At 46.5% G+C, this 9,997-nt stretch overlaps 1 pseudogene; it reads left to right on the forward strand.

Annotated features, from left to right (window-relative positions):
• Positions 1-9,677: 9,677 nt before the first annotated feature.
• LOC146865602 (U6atac minor spliceosomal RNA) lies at positions 9,678-9,796 on the forward strand (annotated as a pseudogene).
• The last annotated feature ends 201 nt before the right edge of the window (positions 9,797-9,997 follow it).

Genomic DNA, 9,997 nt, shown 5'->3' on the forward strand with positions numbered 1-9,997 from the left:
TGATGAAAAGGGGGAAAGGCATCCCGCAGGTGCAGGTTCCCCAGCCACCCAGGATACAGAACATACAGCAGGGGGCTCGAACTTATTTGCAGATGCCTATGTTTGAAATAAGCAAGGAAAGGGATACAGATTTGCTGGCCCGGTTGAGTTTAAGCCAAGACGATGACTGCATACTTAGGGCCATCTTAGAGGTAGATCAGAGAGGACCCTTTGTGGAAGCAGAGCTTGACGGACACCCTACTACCTTTTTGGTCGATACGGGGGCTACTAGGTCGACTATAAGTTTGGCAGTAGTTCCGGGGGTAGCCCTTTCTGGGGAAAGTATACAGGTTGTTGGGGTGGGGAATAAGAGGCTAGTTAGCCCTTTGACAAAACCGATTCCAGTTAGGATAGGAAATTTTAGGGATCGACACCAGTTCGTGGTGTGCGATTCTAGTCCTGTTTGTTTATTGGGGAGAGACTTGTTGTGCAAGCTCAATTGCACAATTTACTGTACCCCGAAAGGAGTAGAGGTACAGACAAGGGATGATGACGCGACCTTTAAGGTTGCGAATCAGCGGGTGTGTGTGGAAATGTACCCGGCTTTGACAGTGGAGGAGCTTCCATTTGAGTTGAGGGACTCAGTGTCCATCGACCTGTGGGACCTAAGTGGAGAGGAGATTGGCTTAGTCAGGGGAGTGGATCCAGTGAGGATACAGATCAAGCCAAATGCGGAATTCCCGAGAACCCCTCAGTATAAATTATCCCCTGAGACGATTGCAGGGATTAAACCTGTGATCGAGTCCATGATTAAGAAGGGAATACTGATGGAAATCATGGGTAGTTCATGCAATTCGCCCATTATGGGACTGCAGAAACCAAGTGGGAAGTTCAGGATAGTGCAAGATTTGCGAAAAATAAACGACATAGTTGTCCCATGTTGTCCAGTGGTACCAAATCCATCTGTGATCCTGTTTCAGATCCCATGTGAAGCTGAATGGTTCACAGTGATTGACTTGTGTCAAGCATTTTTCTCGATTCCCCTACATGAAGAGAGCAGATTTCTTTTTGCATTTAGACTAGAGAACCGTGTATTAACGTGGTGTCGTATCCCACAGGGGTATACGGAGAGTCCATCGATTTTTAATCAACTTTTGAAGAAAAACCTTGAAAGTCTCGTGTTGCCACAAAACTCTGTTTTAGTGCAATACATTGATGATCTGCTTGTTGCGTCGGAAACAGAAGACGCCTGCAGAACTGATACGATTGCGTTGTTGAATTTCCTGGGAGAAAATGGTCACAAGGTGTCCCCAAACAAGCTGCAATACTGATACCTGAGGTACAGTATTTGGGGCACAGAATTGAGAAGGGTAAAAGAAAGGTGTCTCCAGATCGCATTGATGCGATTCTGAGAATGCCAGTTCCCTCGACACAGAGGGAAGTTAGAATGTTTTTGGGAATGGTGGGCTATTGCTGCCAGTGGATCCCAAACTTTTCCTTTGAAGCGAAGCCTTTACAGCGGCTGACGCGAAAGGACGTAAGTGATCCGGTACCATGGGACGACGACTGCTTGAAATCATTTCTGAGGCTGAGAGAAGCCTTATGTAGCGCTCCTGCGTTGGGAATGCCGGATTACAACAAGGCATTCGCATTATTCTGCTGCGAAAGAGAAGGTTGCGCATTAGCAGTGTTAACTCAGAATCATGGAAGTGTCCGTAGACCAGTTGCCTATTTTTCAGCTACTTTAGATCCAGTAGCTTCTGCGTTGCCCGGATGTCTCAGATCCGGTGCTGCAACAGGTGTCAGCATCGAGAGATGTGAGAGCATTGTGATGGGTCATCCTCTTACTGTACATGTGCCACATTCCGTTGAACTGTTAATGACTAGGACTAAAACACAGCACCTCACGAATAATAGGCTGACTCGTTATGAGCAAGTCATCCTTGCAGCCGATAATGTGATATTGAAGAGGTGTGCTGTTTTAAATCCTGCTACATTGTTACCTGTCCCAAATGTAGATGATGATGAAAATTGTGAGGACCATGATTGTCTCGATGTGACTGAACTATGCACCAAACCGAGACCAGACATTCTCGATGAACCGCTCCCAGTTTCGGATGAGATTTTCTTTGTGGACGGTTCATGTTTAAGAGACAGTGTTGGTCGATTGAGAGCAGCGTTTGCTGTATGCACCATCACGGGGGTGGTTGAAGCCGCTTGTCTAGAAGGAGTACACTCCGCGCAGGTGGCTGAGCTCATTGCTTTGACTCGTGCCTGTGTGGCAGCTGATAAGATCCGTGTAACAATTTACACAGACAGCCAATATGGGTTTGGTGTGGTTCATGACTTTGGACAGCTATGGTCCCAGAGAGGGTTTATGACGTCTTCAGGTTCACCCATTAGAAATGGTGACTATGTGCGAAAATTGCTTGAAGCATTGCAAGGTCCTGATGAAATTGCTGTTGTTAAATGTTCTGCACACACGAAGGGAAATGATTTTGTTTCACTGGGCAATAATTATGCTGATGAGGTTGCCCGGTTTTGTGCCGAGCAGGTATGTAATTACACGGAGAACCACATTGTGGAAACTGAGGAGAAAACGGTGTATGATCAGATGTTAGCAATGGCAGACTCATGGGAGGAACTGAAACAGCTTCAGGAAGGGGTTTCGGATCAGGAACGAGACAGCTGAATACGAGCTGGATGTGAGAAAGGAGATGTGGATATATGGGTTTCGAATGATGGACGAGCGGTGTTGCCGGAAAGTTTGTTGAGTCCCATGGCGAGGTTGATACATGGTGCTGTACATCTTGGTAGAGACGCAATGATGCGAGTGTTTCGCCAAACTTGGTACAACCCGAAGTTTCGGGCGGTGGCCGAAACCGTGTGCCAGAGGTGTGTCACTTGTCAACAGATGAATGTAGGAAAGAGGACAGCTGTGACGTTGAGTCACATAGGGAGGTCAGGTGGACCTTTCAATAGGATGCAGTTGGATTTCATTGAAATCCCGAAGTGTAATGGGTTGAGGAACATATTAGTTATAGTATGTGTCTTTTCCAGGTGGGTGGAGGCATACCCTACACGCAGATGTGACACACTCACGGTAGCAAAATTATTATTGAGAGAACTCATTCCAAGGTACGGTTTCCCGACCTCTTTTGAATCAGATAGAGGGACTCACTTCCACAGTGAAGTTATGAAGTTGCTTTGTGCCGCCCTAAATATAGACCAGAGGCTACATTGTAGTTATAGACCAGAAGCCTCAGGAATAGTGGAACAAGTAAATGGAACTTTAAAAGCTCGAATGGCGAAAGTGTGTTCGTCGACGTCCCTGAAATGGCCTGACGCATTACCCTTAGTTCTCAAGAGCCTTCGAAGTGTGCCTGATAGAAGGACTGGATTGTCACCCCACGAGATTCTTATGGGGAGGGCGATGCGTTTGCCTGCAATACCTGCCACTGCCCTGATAAATATCACTGATGATATGATCCTGGACTATTGTAAAGGCCTTGCTGACGTGGTCCGTTCTGTGTCTCAGCAGGTGTAGACAGCAACGGTTCCAGCTGCGAGTGACCTGTGCCACGACCTATGTCCCGGCGATTGGGTCCTGGTCCGCAAGCACGTGAGGAAGAGTTGCCTGGATGCTAGGTGGCGAGGACCGTTTCAAGTGATCCTCATCACGAATACAGCAGTAAAGTGTGGAGGTTTACCGAACTGGGTGCATGCTTCCCATACCCGTAGAGTTCCAGCACCCTTGGAAGATACAGCCCCTCTCGAGAACGAAAACCCAGCTGAGGTGGCAGAGCCATCTGAGAGGGTAAGTCAAGCTGTAAGGGTTGCTGAAGCAGCTGGTGGTTCACTGAATCAAGCCGAAGGAGAACGTGAGAGAAGCACCGAACCAGAAACAGGGGAAGAAGTAAGAGGTGCAGTGGGCAGTACTGAATCGAGTTCTGCCGAGGAAGAGGAGATCAGTGCACAGGGTATCGTGGGGGAGACCGGAGGTGCCACAGAAGCAGAAAGGGTTTGGCCCGGGAGACGGAAATGGGTATACCTGAGGTTGGCACCGAGCACAGATCTCGCACCAGTTTCGGAGGAGCCGGAAGCAGAATCGAGTGACGAGGAGCATCCTCAAGGTACTCTGAGAAGGTCAAGAAGAACTAGAGTGCCAAGTCAGAAGTACGCTTCACCGGAGTGGGCATATCCAGTGACTGATGCCAGGTTTACCAAGCACCGGAAGATTGAGGTCAATGACATTGGTCATTAGTGCTCCATTTCCGAGAGTGGAAGTGTTGCTGAGAATTCCAGGACTGGAGATACTTGGAATTCTGACCATCAACATCCCGAATCCACCATTTCTAAGCATCATTCGTGGTCTGGTCTTGGATACCTTGGATTTCCCGACGTTCACAGTTGTGACACCTCCCCAAGAACTGACCATTCTTAAACTCGAAATATTGCAGGGGGTCCTAGAACTGTTGGGACCAGCAGTTATTCTGGACTGATTCAAGAGTGTTGTAAAGCGGGAAAAAGAAGATAACCTAGACCCGAGTGGAAGAAGAATAAAATTAGGGACCTCCCGTCGTAGAACGAAGAAAAGTCAGGGAGGTCTGCCAAAGTTCATAAAGAGACATTAATGAGAAAGAGACTTACCATTCCAGAGACGGTATTGAACATTGAGTATATTCCGAAGATGGCAAATCCAGGAAACACACATCTTAGGGCTAGAATAATAGTAGGCACATTGGTAGGGGTAGTGATAGCCACTATATTTGCAGTAGTGATAAGTTCGTACATGGTGGCCCACAGACAGGAGGGAGAGGTTCAGGGAGCACCAACACCTACTATTCCAGGGCAGAGAGGTGTTAATATTAGAGATCAGAGAACATTAAAGTTAAAGGAGGATCGTAGACTCCACATGGATTTGTCGAAGGGTGATTTTAAACCCAATGCTTATGCGAAGCTGTTGTACGAGTATGTTGATGCGATGGATGTGAAGGATTGCTATGTGTGTATGCAGTTGCCTGCTTCAGTAGATGAGGGTATCAAGTATCATCATCTCCCATTGACGTATGGGATTTCTTGTAGTTTGTTGCTTAGTTTATTTTACGACAGGAGGCAGTTCGAGTATTTCTTTTCAAATTTTGATACGGTACTTCCTGAAGTTCCAGCAATCAAGCATTTGAATAAGTACGACTATTATAAGAAGGAGGACAGACTCCTGAAGTATTTTAGACCAACTGTAAAGTTGGATACTGCGCATGCTCACAGGCATAACCTGACATGTGCATTGTCCGGGACGGAGAAGAAATTCATTGACCAGGTAGAGGACAGATATAGAAAGTTGACCAAGGCTCGAGACACCGGAGATAGTTCAGTAGATTGGACTGATGAGGAGAAATCTCACAAGTCCAAGGGAAGCTATGGACCAATTGCATTAGATGAAGCGCAGAAAGGGAATTTGTGTATTGGACGTCCTCAATCAGCTACTGAGAAGGTTGCAGTAGAACATAGCACCTGTTCCCAGACCTTCACTATGGAGACTTCTGTTAACGACTTTATGCAAGGTGCCGTACAAGTGATTCCGACAGTGTATTATGTATGTGGGAAGAATGCTTATGTAAGATTGCCCGCAAATTGGTATGGCATATGTTATTTGGCTATTATATTCCCGAAGATTTATCACACGGAGGACTTGGAGCTGTTAGAGACGAGACAACATTCTAGAAGACGTAGGACTGTAAATGCAGGCGCAGTGATTAGTGATCTGTATGGAGCAATGATACCTAGTATGGGTGTGGTTTTGAATGACGTGAAGATCAGAAGGTTGGCGACAGTAGTTGATGAGCTGTCTATGAATACGGCGAGGTCTTTGTTGTTGGTGAATGGAGAGATGTTGTCGATACGGAATATGGTTATGCAGAATCGCCTTGCGTTAGACGTATTATTAGCTAAGGAGGGCGGGGTCTGCAAATTAGTGAAGGTTCAAGAATGCTGCACATATATTCCAGACAATATGAAGGAGTTGGGGAAGTACATAGACAACATCACAACTATTCACAAGGAAATTATGGTTTTGACGGAGGAGAATGTGTGGGAAAAGATTGGACAGGGATTTGGTAGAGTGGGAACATGGTTTGCAAATTTGCGGAGGGGATTTCTTGGATCGGTATTGAAGCCAATTATCATTGCTGTGGTTTGTGTGATTTATTTGTGGGGATGTGTGAAAGCTTGGAAGTGGTATCAAGGAGGCAAGGTTGAAAGAGCTCTTAGAGCAAATGAGCAGAGAATGGCGAAATTTCAGGATCAACAATATGAGACTCTTAAGAGAATGGAGGGAGTTCGACATGGCAGAGTAATGACAAGTACCGTTTAAATCAGTTCTAAAGAAGGGAGATTGTAATGGTGTGATGACAGATGTCACCAAAAGGGGGAACTGATGTAGCGTTTAAAAAGTTGAAAATTGTAGGGGTGCGTTATATTCACTGTTAGTTGGCACACGCATATAATCAAATGTGTACTCAGGTATTTTGTGTGCGAAATGTATTAAGAGATGTATAAGCTGTATCGACTTAATTTAGAAGTGTTAGCAATGTATAAGCATATCGTGAATGTTTTAGAGAAATGCATAGAATAGTATATATGAACGCACTGTGAAGTTAACGTGTAACCTAGAAAACGTTCATGTAGATTGTGCAAGACATACATGAAAGGGAAGACGTAAACGTCAATAGTGTGATTTAGACAGGTTTGTGTAACCAAAGTAGTGGCCAGAATTCACATATATCGTTAAGGAGAAAGGCCTGTTATTTTCTTATGTTAGCCGAGGGCAATAGGCCAAAAGTATTTATTCCAGTAGAGGTTTTAGGCTGTAGTAAATTGCAAAGTTAAAAAATGTGAAGTATGTCTGCATTCCATGATCTCACTCCAGGTGCAAGGACAGTTGCTTCGTTAGTAGAAAAGTACTTTGTTCACGAATTGACTTATGTAGTTAAAGCCAGACATGGGAGTGCATTGGAATGTGCCAATCGTAACTCCTAGTGCGGATGGTGTCTGGGACTCAAGGCCAAGCTGATGGACGATGGAACTGGACAGCGCTCAATGGAAAATTACTGAAAGACGACCCGGCTGGAGAGGAGGTGCAAAGGGCGTGTTCTGGGATTTGGGGTTCTGTATTAGGGAAAGCACCCCGAGGGTGGAGGCAGAACAGGGCAGCCCAGAACAAAGAAGAGTTAGGCGAGGAGCTAGAGGGGGCATTTTATAGATCAAGCTCTCCAAGTGAAGACTTCTTAGGAAGTTTCACTCTGACACCTTTTCTCGATTTGAGGGTCTGAAGGGATTGCTAAGTAGGGATGACATCTAGTACAGAGTAGGGACAGAGATGGTATGGCCCAGTGTCCCTAATATCGACATTGGCTTGGTAGTTTTCTACCTCATGCTTTTAGAAATTGTGCTTTTAGTTATTTTTAGCCGTATGCGGATTCTTCGTAGAGTAGCATTTGTGTTAGTGCCTATGTACTTGTTGTACCTCGTATTGAGGAGTTTGTATCTTCAAATTTTTATGTTAATAATAAAAGCCAGAGAGCCAAGAGATTAAGTTTCGAGTCCTTGATTATGACAATTTGTGGACGGCATTCTTCGATAATTGTGTTTATTCCCTCCACGCTATTGGGCAAGTAAAAAGTTCCATCCGACCAGAGTGGGTTCTTGTAGATAATTGGCGGATACGAAAATGGGCCTGAACATTACCAAGTAAGTTGTGCCTCAGTGAGGTATCTCTCTTCTTAAAAATGTGCTTTACATTTTATTTATATAGCCAGCGTGCCGCAAGTGCTGCCTGTACCTGTCAATCTGGGCGTGCACAGACGGGGCAACACCGGCACAAGCAGGTGCTCCATTCACAACGTCTTGAGTCTACCGCGGCCGGACAGGCAAGCGTTAAAAGAGCTACTCAAGAGCTGTAAACTGTTCCCTGAAAGTTGGCAGGAAGAAGGCAGAAGTGCTAACGGGAGTCTGCGAGGAGTAGCGCCGGTCCGAGTCTGCGAGGAGGAGCGCTGATCCGTTCTTTACCTCACAACCTGCCTTAAAGCCAAGAAGTCGCGGACATGAGGCTAGTGCGCAGGGCAGGGGTTGTGCGCGCCATGGGTTTTACACACCTGGACAAAGGGGCGCACCCCCCCTCGCAGGGCCCGGGAGACAGGTGTGGGCCGGTTGATGGCAGCGGCTGCTGTTTCAAATTTTCTTGGGTACGTTTCCCGCGGGAAGGCAATGAATGGTTGCATGGGTGGGTAGCAGAGCTACCTGAGCAGCTTGCTAGGGAAGCAGAACAGCTTAAAAGGCTGTAGATCAGCCTGATGAGCACCTTGCTGCCTGCCTCTGAAGATTCTCGGTGCACGCTGCCTCCACCGTGAAGGAGACTTCTTTCTTTCTTTTCCCTTGATGATTCAACGCGGCCACTGCCCCCCTTTTCAAGCATCGGTGGAGGACAGCAGCCTAATGGAGTTCTTATTTCGATGCAGTTCTCCTTTGAATCTGGGCTGCTCGCGGCTGCCACAGTTTGACGCCAGCCTCACCACCTGTTTGCTCTCTCTCTGGGCCTGCTGAGGGGGCGCCTATGAGGGGCTCTGGCAGCAGCCACAGTTGCACAGCATTTTTTCCCCTTATATTCAGAGGCCTCACCAGTTGCCGCCATTGGGACACTGTGTGGATGCGGCCAGTGCAGAGGCAGAGATGAGGTGGGGATGGTCGGGCCTGGCTGGTGGCGTGTGGGCTCTGCATCTGACAGTTGGATTTAGCCGTTATTATATAGGGGCAGAGTGATGTGGGTCCCATCTGTCCAGTCTCAAGTAATGGTCTAGCTAATACTAGTACTGGAACATTTCATGCCCCAAAAATCCATCACACAGGAAAGTCCTGGTTACATGGTGGAGCCCTCATGCTGGTTTTTAAAAACCTCTGAAAAACGCCTTGTTAAATATTAAAACAAAAGTCCTGGTTTTGGGTTGAACAGCAGCCATGATGCCGAAATTACCCACAAAGCAAAGCTGAAGCACAGATGACATATTCACTGAATAAGTTGATCTATCATTATTGTGCAGATGGAAATAACACCTTCTCAGCCTTCGACAAGGAGCCCGTCCTGGTTCTCTCAACCCACCCACTTCTTTAGATAGTCGGTTTTTCTGGGTGCGCAGGAGGTTATGTTATAGTTCTAATGCCAGTCATAGAATATTTAGGAAAGAGCAGGCCATACGTTGTTTCTGTTTAAAAATATGGCCACTTAGCCTGGCCGGTCCGATCTGGCCCGAGCTGGTCTTAGGCGTCTGCCGTCCTTGGCCCTGTGTCCAGGAGCAGAGCAGCGTACCAGAGTACAGGGGAGGGGGTCATAGGATTAGATGGGTCCCATGTAATTGCGACATGAATCCCACCACCTGTGCTTATTATTTCGTCAAAATCTCGGGAGAGAGGTTCTAGTTTCCTTACGCCAAAATCTGTTGACTTTGAATGTAGACATCGGGGTTCAAACTTCGGCGGGAGGGTCAACAGCCTGATATTCTTTGGAAATCACTTTATATAATCTCTGCACCTAAATATAAATGTCTTTGTCTGCAATGTGACTAGGGCTCGTGCAAAGCGCTCCAATTCCTTTGGGTCCAGTTCTCGCTATATAAAACTTCAAAATAATGTTCCAATAAGAGCATGTGTGTATAGAAGGAGAGCAGGTTAGCACTCACTTTGGCAGGGATGGAAAGGTTCAGGTGGCCTTCATATACAGTTAAGGCACTGCCACTTACTTCATGGCGTTTAACCATGTTGTTGACAATATGAGCATACCAGGGCAGTTTACCTTGATGTGCAGTGCATCATGTCGGAGGACAGGCACCCAATTCCTACAATGCATCTCCCTATGTTTCCTTGCTGTACATCTTACGCAGCGGCTGCCTTGATATGCAGACTTGTTCACTAGGCAATTTCAGTTAATGTATATAACCGATTCTAGTGGTGAAGTTTGTTTTTCTGA

This window comes from Triturus cristatus, chromosome 2_1 (genome assembly GCF_964204655.1).
Source record: "Triturus cristatus chromosome 2_1, aTriCri1.1, whole genome shotgun sequence".
In the NCBI taxonomy this organism is placed as follows: domain Eukaryota; kingdom Metazoa; phylum Chordata; class Amphibia; order Caudata; family Salamandridae; genus Triturus; species Triturus cristatus.